This window comes from Sinocyclocheilus anshuiensis, unplaced genomic scaffold, assembly GCF_001515605.1.
Source record: "Sinocyclocheilus anshuiensis isolate Anshui unplaced genomic scaffold, SAMN03320099.WGS_v1.1 scaffold1170, whole genome shotgun sequence".
In the NCBI taxonomy this organism is placed as follows: Eukaryota; Metazoa; Chordata; class Actinopteri; order Cypriniformes; family Cyprinidae; genus Sinocyclocheilus; species Sinocyclocheilus anshuiensis.
In genome coordinates, this window is record NW_015538055.1 from 934,412 (window position 1) to 943,844 (window position 9,433).

At 38.1% G+C, this 9,433-nt stretch overlaps 1 protein-coding gene across 1 annotated transcript in view; it reads right to left on the reverse strand.

Annotated features, from left to right (window-relative positions):
* The window catches only part of msi2b (musashi RNA-binding protein 2b), a 290,893-nt gene that overhangs the window by 159,292 nt on the left and 122,168 nt on the right, over positions 1-9,433 (reverse strand). The gene's annotated exons all lie outside the window — the stretch shown is intronic.

Consider the following 9,433-nt stretch of genomic DNA (forward strand, 5'->3'; position numbering starts at 1 on the left):
ATTTCGACGAACTTGATGAACCTGTGATATCTTCTTCAGGGCGAAAAAGGAAAATAAAAGCTGAAACGTTTTCACGGAACCTTGCAAAAGCAGCACGTTACAATGGTGAGGGATAAGCTCCGCGTATTGTGTGTAATCACATCCATACAGTTTATGAACACAACAACAGCAACGTTTGTCATGCATCTACATTGTCATCTGAGGAGATTACAAAGATTAAACAAGTGTTTTTTTTAACTCTAAAACATGAAATGTGGAGTTATCTTCTTTTGCCAAAAAACGACTGTTGGAGTTATCTGCTTTTGCTATAAAACTAATTTTTAATATGTAAAAAAAACATACTTTCAATGAACTTTAATTTTGTAAATTACCTGTATTTGTTTAAGTTATTATTACTTAATCAAAACAACCCAACTGCAGTTTGATTGATATTACTTGGAATGTGCAATAAAAAAATTGAAATGGAGTTATTGGTTTTTGCAAACGAACTCTTCATATATAAACATGTGTGGTCTTTACTGTGGGAAAACTATGGTGTTATAGGCTACATTGCAGTACATTGCAAATGTAGGATCTAAGATGATGAATTACTCAACTGATCTGGATATTTTAAGGCATTTTGCAACCTCCTGTTCTTGTTCACCTGTAAGCCAAGCCGCAGTACAGAGGCCTGTCAGGCTGACTGCTCCCAAATTAGACAGATATGATTTGTGAGAGAGTAAGAGAGAGAGCTTTTAAGCTTGATTCAGAAACAATTGAGGGCCAAAGCGAACAAGCATTAAGTGTTATTTTCCATTCAGTGTGTGTGCAAAGAGGTCACTAGTCCCGGGTCAGTATTCAAACAGATGTGCAGGAGCCATGCCAATAAAACTGTTCACAGATCAGCTGCAACTTCCCACCCAGAATATCAAGCTTTGCTGTTCTCCTTCATGGCAAAATGTGGAGATTTAAAGGTACAGTTCACCCAAAAATAAAAATAGCGTGATTATTTCTCACCCTCATGTCACTCCAAACCTGTATGACTTTCAAAAGCACAGAAAGAGCAGCACAAAACCATTCTTCAAAATTACTTCCTACAGGATTAGAACAACATGAGGGTGAATAAATGAAGACAGAATTTTAATTTCTGAGTGAATTCATCTTTAAACATGTCAGATTAGCATTTAGCATAATAGTCTTCATCTCTTGACGTTCATTTAAAGAGCTGTCTGTCACACACAACTTATTCACGTATGACTGAATTGATGTGAATGAAAAAGCTCAATCCTGTACGACTATACAGACTAACCCTAAAATGATTCTTCTCCACTAGAATAGAATCGTCTGCTCATCTCAATGGATTAGCCTAGTTATCGCGCTACGGAAACATCTTAATGAAGCCGTTTCAATAAAAGGAACTGGGTCCTTTTAGCGGCACACCTGGTTGTAGCCTGAAAGGATATGCGAGAGGGTTTTTCAGGGAGCTGTTTACCCTGTGTCTAAAAAACCCATATGGAGACAGAAAAGCTGAGAGGAGCAACAAGCACCACCGGGCTCCCCGTTGAATTGCGCTTTTGAGAGACTGCGTTTGGCAGTCCTGCCCGCTATCAGTTGGCAGGTGGTGGAGCATTCTCCGAATCATCTGTTGATCATTTAATTACAGTATGTTTCAAAGGGGAAGAGGGACCAGGGCATCTTAGGAAGCAAAGTTAGGATCCATGAGGAGGAAAAACAGTCAGGAAAGGGCATCACATAAAATGCAAGCTTTCTATATTCACACTGAGAGGGATAAGGACAACTGAAGGGCCATTGGGTTTCTCGGGGGTAAAAGCCTTTGCGATGGAAACACAATTGTGTTGGCCATTTACTTAAGGAAGCTCACTATTCTCCAGGTCTAATCTTAAAGCACTCGTCTCTGAGTTCCCATGAGAACTAACATCCATCCACCTGCACTGTATCTTATCCATCTACACACTACACGAGCGCACACACAAACACACACATACAGAGCTGACAATCACGGAGACAGATCCTCAAAACCAAGAACACAAACACGCTGCTCAAACTACATTGAGATAGAGGCCTGACCGTTTACTGCTAAATTGAAAAAAGACTTTATTCGACATGATAAAAGACTGCCAGACAGTCCAATGCATTTAGTGTTAAAAGAACTTTTCACATTAAAAAAATAAAAACTGTCATCATTTACTAACCCCTATATAATTCACTTTCAAAGTGAAAAAAGTGATTTAAATCACTTTCTTTTTCACACAACACACAAAATATTAATACTTAGGTATTGTTAAAAAAAAAAACATCTGGGGCTGTCAAGCTATAAAAGAGGTACAGATTGTGTCTCATTTGTAAACAAATGTAAATCGTTTCAGTAATTAAAAATAAATATGAAATAAAATAAAATATAAATATTAGATGAAAAACTAAAACTGGAAATGTTGTCTAAAATTATAACTGAAATAAATATTAATTAAAGCTATATAGAGAAATAAAAAAAACTGGGAAAAAAAATTAAAAGCTAATTTAAAATATTAAAGGGGTCATATGATGCAATTTAATTTTTTCCTTTCTCTTTGGAGTGTTACAAGCTCTTGGTGCATAAAGAAGATCTGTAAAGTTGCAAAGACTAAAGTCTCAAATCCAAAGAGATATTCTTTATAACCCAAAGTTGATTTCAAAACAATACCAAGGGTACGTTAAAGACAAGCACTTGTCTTACACACTTTTAACAGGCTAAAACATCCTTCCTTTCCACACATAGCTAAAGGCGCACTCGGCTTGCCAATGCTGAGTCATGCTTATTGCTGTGTCTAGCGTGAGCTTCACCAGCACCACTACCACCCTGCGGCAACATGGGAAGCGGGCACCACCAGCCCAGCCAAGGTCAACACTGTCTGTTACCGCATGCACGTCCCACACCGCATAGAGGTTTGACTGTTCATTCCAGTGCTGAGTGAACGCTCACACATTAAACTTATGTCACTCAGCCTGAGTGCTACAAATATTAGCGCGTTTCCTCTATGAAAGCAATGATAGCGTGTCACACGGAGAGACGGATGGATGACTCTAGATGGACTGTCTGCCATGCTTTCGGCAGCTAAGGGGGAAAAATTGGTTTGAGGCGCAAACTCTTGAAAGAAGGCCAACAACAGACAGAATGGGGGGTTTCTTTAGAGTAACCTTCACACTACATCACAGAATTTCCCTCAACAGACGCTTGCATTTCTCAGATGTTCAACAGATGCATTTATGGAGCCCTGCCAACGCGTCTAAACTCAAGCCAGAGTTGGAAGGGAGAGGCGTATCGCAGCTCTCGCAGGTTTATTCAGAAGAAAATTTTACATATCCATGAAATCTGAGTGAATTATATTAACACAGTGCTCAATTTTAAACCATCATTTAATTTTAAAATGTCCTTTAAAATTTTTCTATAATTTCTGAAATCATATTATATTAAATTTTAGTCTACTTTACCCAAAGTAGAACATCATTTTAATATAGACAAAAGTAACATTTAATTTGAAAAGTGAAACTACTGATGTATAGTTAGTTGTTCATGTGATTTATAGTCATATTTTAAAATATAATATCTATCTATCTATCTATCTATTCTGCTATATTAAGAGGTTTTTTTCAAGATATTATGCTTATTGATAAGCATATAACATATATGAATAACCTCAGTAATCCTCAGAGCTGTCTTGAAAGACATGGGAAGAAAATAAATGGGGTCTTGCGCTTTTTTCCCCTCATATTTTTATCAACAGTAAGTGTTCGTCTCATCCTCATTATGGCTTGTGAACCACAAAAAAACCCTTCATCAATGAACATTTCCGTCACTAATTTTCGCTGACTAGATTAACAGCGTTCACACCGTGTTTCTCTTTCAGCTGAACGCAACTTCAGTCAGATAATAAACAGCCTACATGAAGCAGCTTTTGCCTCTGGCTAATGTATCCCCACCGCTCCTTTAATAATCCAGCACATGCTTCCAAGTTAGAACGGAGGGATTTGATAAATGAATAAATTAATATCAAATAAGCATTGTTTCGGGTTTAAATGGAGTCTAGTGGAGCAGAAGAGGGGCAGAAAAGGCTTGCTTGCGGATCAAATGATCACAATATCCATTTCGGCGCCAGCTTTGTCTCTGCTGAATTTGGATATTAATGAATGCAGAGGTTTAGCAGTGTTGGAGATGGCAAATTTCATGGAAGTGCAAATGATCCGCTCTGACATACACTGAATGCAGCTTTGATCTGCGATTTGACTAGCGCCCCACGCAATGAAAGCACCAAGGGGAGCGAGGGAGAAAAAGAGTGTGTGAGAGAAAGAGAGAGAGAGGGGAAAAAGCCTCAGAGCACAGAGGAGCACTCATCTAACAAGGCCTCTCTCTGATCCTTGTGCTCGCCCGGCCCCTCTCGCTCTCTCTCTTTCTACATCTTTCTAGCAGCTTCACGTTTCACATGGTCTCCTTCGCTCTTGTATCCCCCCTCCCCTTCTAATAACCCAGGAATGCTTCATTTGAATGAAATACAGTCATTTATCTACTGGCACCAGAGATCATAAATTCAAATAGAGGGAAGTGAGAAGTCATAACGGCGGTGGTTCGCTTTTATGTCACGCAATACCCCCATGAGCGTAAGGAGGCCATTCAGAATATGCTGCCATTAAACTCTCCTAATGTTGTTTTGACTTGTACTGAATTGTTATTGTAAGTCCCATCAGCAGTATTAGACACCCGAATCACGTCCCACGCCACGGGCAATGTTTCTTGGCACAATCTCGCTACACAATTCTTATTGGGCCCCTAAAGGCACTTCAAGTCGAGTCCCCTCATAGCTCAGGAGAGTGAGCGCTGGTCATTTTCCTGTGATTTTCTCCGCTGTCATAGGCAGGATGGAGAGCAGGGTGCGTCAGGCCATGACTCAGTGTGTAAACAATACTAATGCTTACACATTGATGGGCTCTTTATCTCTATTACAGGTGCGAATTTAGTAGAGAATGGAATTGATTGCGTCTGAAAGCGCTGCTGGTATTATGGCAGGCCACACATGGAGGTCTTATGAGTTTGCACGACTCCAATGAAGAAAATCATCAATGTGTCCAAATTATGGAGTCTCTGAGCCGAGGTGTAGTAGAAATCAATTAGCCAGCGTATTTCAGATGTGCCATAAAGTTTGTCAGAAGCATGAGATTTACTGAGTTAAAGTAAATGTTACTACGAATCTGTTTATTTTCAGTCCAAACAGTGTGATAGAGTGTTTTAATAAATAAACAAGACCTCTAATGCCAGTACATTTATGCACATATAACATATATTGGTTATACAGTATATAACCAATTATAAAAATAGGTTATACATTTCAGCTTGTGTTTTGCCTTTTATAACATGAAAATGGACTGTGCACCTGAACTCAAAAACGAAGGCAGAGGCTTTGCTTTCCAGGCAGTCAATGGTGTAATAGAGAGCGTATTTGTATGAAGGTACATATTTAAAGAAATCACTTACCCAAAAATCAATATTCTCACCCTCATGTCGTTCTAAACCTGACTTATTTTGTGTTTTGGGGGAAAAAAATAACACCTTTATTTTGAAAAAAAAAAAATTACAGTTTGTGTTCTTACAGTTCATACAGTTTGGACTGCAATGTTCTTCAAAATATTTTTTTATGTTTTATAGCAGAAAGAAAGTCATAGTCAGATTTGGAATGATACGAGGGTAAGTAAATTATGAACTAGTTTTCAGATGGCTTCTGATGAAGTCATCCTAATATCACATTCAAAAGGTAAAGTTATCTTCACAATTAGCCAAACAAACACTACAATGCTTATTTGTCCGTTAAAACATTTCTCAAAAAATGAATATTCATGAACTCATTTAGTTCTTTAACCACTTCATCAGAGGCCAAAATGCACACACAGGATTGTGGGATATATATGTTGAATCAGAATTAATAGTCATTACGCTGCATATAAAAACATAAAATGTCATCAACAAATAGCTTATAAGGCAATATCAAGTTATTAACTGATGCACAATTTTATTAAATCACAGTTTTTTTCTTTAACCACATTATGAGCTATTATCAGTTGTACACATAAAAGCTTGTTTGTCTCATGGGAATGACAGACTCTTGACAAAAGCTGCAAAGCACTTATACAAATGTTCATGCAAGAAACATTTGTATAAAAACAAGATTCATGGGATGAATCTTAAATCTTTGAAGGCCTACAGTTTACATTTCATCTTTTTGTCAGCCATTCTGAACTTTTTTAGGCATACAAAGTGAAAAAGAGACAGCATTATAAGGGATACAGATTGAAAATGTGATCAAACCTGTGTCACGTGTGAGCACCACATGCTCAATGTGTCAAGATGTGCCGCCCATTGTGTAAAGGCCCGACCAATGTCAGTAGATCTAGTGGCATAGTGTAAAAAAAAAAAGGGAGTAGCAACCATTATAACTGATTGGCACATGTAAGCTGTCCACATTTCGAATTTGTCACCAACTTCTTGCAAGATAATCAATGGACAGGCCACAATATGTGCTGCCCACTTAAAAAAAAAAAAAGGGTCTAAAACAACATGCCCTTAAGACAAATGCACAGATTTCAATTTTTATATAGGTTGGGTATCGTTAGAAATTTTCCATTTCCGGTTCCATTTAAATTAACTATTTTTTTATTTTTATTTTTACTATTTTACCTTAATTTAATGTAGTGCTGCTTGAAGGTAGTAAGTAATGTTGAGTAATGCTAGTCCATCAATCACATGTGCTTCAAAGTTGATGTTTTTTACACGATGAATAACATTTTGCTTTTCAAGCAGAAAAAAAAAAAAGGGTCTAAAACAACATGCCCTTAAGACAAATGCACAGATTTCAATTTTTATATATAACCAGTAACATTTCAAATGTATATTTCACCTTAATGGCCATTTAGATTTAGGGCAGGACTCAGAAACAGCCTGTTAGGTGTGATTATGCAGAGTTATGATCCACCATTCAGCTGTAACCAATGACCTTCTGAACATGGTTAACCACCACTGATTTGGCTAGCATGACCAGATTACCAAATGGGAGGGAGATGAATTAATGATCTGGGATCCAGCTGTGAAAAATATTGTATCGTTTAGTATAGCTATCGGTCGCATTTATTGATCGCTTGTAAAAACAGCAGCTGGCACTGCATGAAGTATTCATACTTCAATTCTGACAGCTTTTAATAATTTCTAAATATTTCAGGCACAACAATGGCACATACAGAAACGCTCCATCAAATCAACAGCCAGCAAAAATAAACAAGACTTATGGCTTTGCTGTGCACACACACACAGTTGCCTCCAGATTGCCACTGAGAGAACTGACAAATGGCCGCTGTGTCACTGAGTGAGAAATCCCGCAGTCACAGACAGCCTCTCATTTATCTGAGAGTGTGTGAGAGAGCATGTGTGTGTGTGGGTGGGCAACTCATACAGCCAGGACAGAGCCAGTCATTTAGACAGACATCCTTAGGGGCAGATTGCCTGTGTGAGACATTGTCTTGCTAAATGCAAACTCTGGCATAGGGCAGTCTTGTTCCTCCTCGTCCTCTAAGAAGTGAAATTACCCAAGACATTTGATCAATGCAAGTGTTAGCTAATAATGGAGAAGAACTTTAACAGATACAATAGCAAATGTCCAGCATCATTTATATTATTTTCATGGAAACTGGTGACAGTTGAAAATGCTGCAATTTACATGCAATGAGCAATGAGGCAGAGTGACACTATCTTCATTTTGCTATAATATAATATGTGGTGTAAACTGCTAATATGTTCACAATGACATCATAAATGTAAACTTTTTTTCAGTTATTTTATCTGTAAATCCAAAACATATAGGCTACATATACATGCATATACTTACATACATACATTTACACACACACACACACACACACACACACACATACATATTATATATATATATATATATATATATATATATATATATATATCAGCGCTCGCAAAAACGCTGTATCGATACTCGTATCGTCAAATCTCTGTGACGATACATCGTCGTATCGATATTTTGAACACAGCACTAATAACCATGTATACACACACTCCATAAAGCCCCTATCTTACAAATAATAATGCAGTCAGGAGATGGTGATGCAATGAGTGGTTTCCACATTTTTAAACATTTAAAATGCATGAAAATAAATATTTTCTATCACTTTGTTTACCACTCTTGAAATGACCTGTACACTAAACAATCTAACCCTCATACTTGCATAACAATAGCAGTCTATTTATTTAGTGGTCCAAGTTGAAGTCAGTATGTATATTAATGACAATATAGGACAAATATAATGTAATTTAGTGACGGCAGGAGCTGTGCACTGCCGGTACATGTACAGTCAGACAAAACAACGTGCGCACAGTTATCAAAGATGTGAGTGCGCGTACAGTCGTGGAAAACGATGTGTTGGGCAGTTAAAGACGCGACGTGGCACGGCGCGTCTGTGGAGTGCGCGTCATGGGAATCGATGTGCTCAGTAATTAAAGAGGCAGGGCGTCATTTCTGTTATTTGGTTTGTGACATCCTTTATGCTCACAGCGTTTGGTCACGTGTCGAACCAGAACCGTTTTCGAAACCGAAACGCAGAAATTGCTCACGGTTCCGGTTCTTTTCAAAAAACAAAACCGGTTCTGAATAAGAACCGGTTCTCGGTTCCCAACCCTACCCGGGGCTATTGTGTTTTCCAGTCGGGCTACCAAAATGTTTCACCTCCCTGCCCGACGAGCTATCTTGAACAGTGATATAAAATTCCTTCCTTGATTTGCGTTGTTCACTAGATTGTAGGGGTAAAACGGATCGTAGTTGATCGTTTGCACGTGTTTCTAAGTCTTGCTGATTGAAACATTCAAGTGTTTTAAACCATTCACGCGCGTTCGGAGCTGCGCACACTCATTCAAAGCGCGCAAAGAGAGACGCATTTCAGACAATGCGTGTACACGGAATTGATTCCACTTTTGCGTATCCTTGCATCTGAATGAACACATACACACAAAATGATCTCAAAATAACTGTCTCAGCAAGTATTCTTGTAAACACAGCTGGTTATGTCTTAATTGAACGTGAACAGTGGAGACAGAAATCTCAAGTGCATCATTATATTGGATCCGTGCATTCGGTCTTAAAGGGGCAGCAGCCTATAAACACCTGCTGTCATAAGCACCACCTGCTGTCAGAGAGTGACATTTGCGTCTCATTCACAAAGCTAAAATCAAACCATTCTGTTTTTGCTTCAAATTTCGAAATTATACAATCTAATTGCAATCTAAATAACATGTATTTAGCATCTTTGTTTGGATCGTAAATAAAATGCAGTGGTTGCCTCTGATTTTAAATGGAAAAAGCACAGCCAAAGCATTAGTTTGTTTATATGAAGA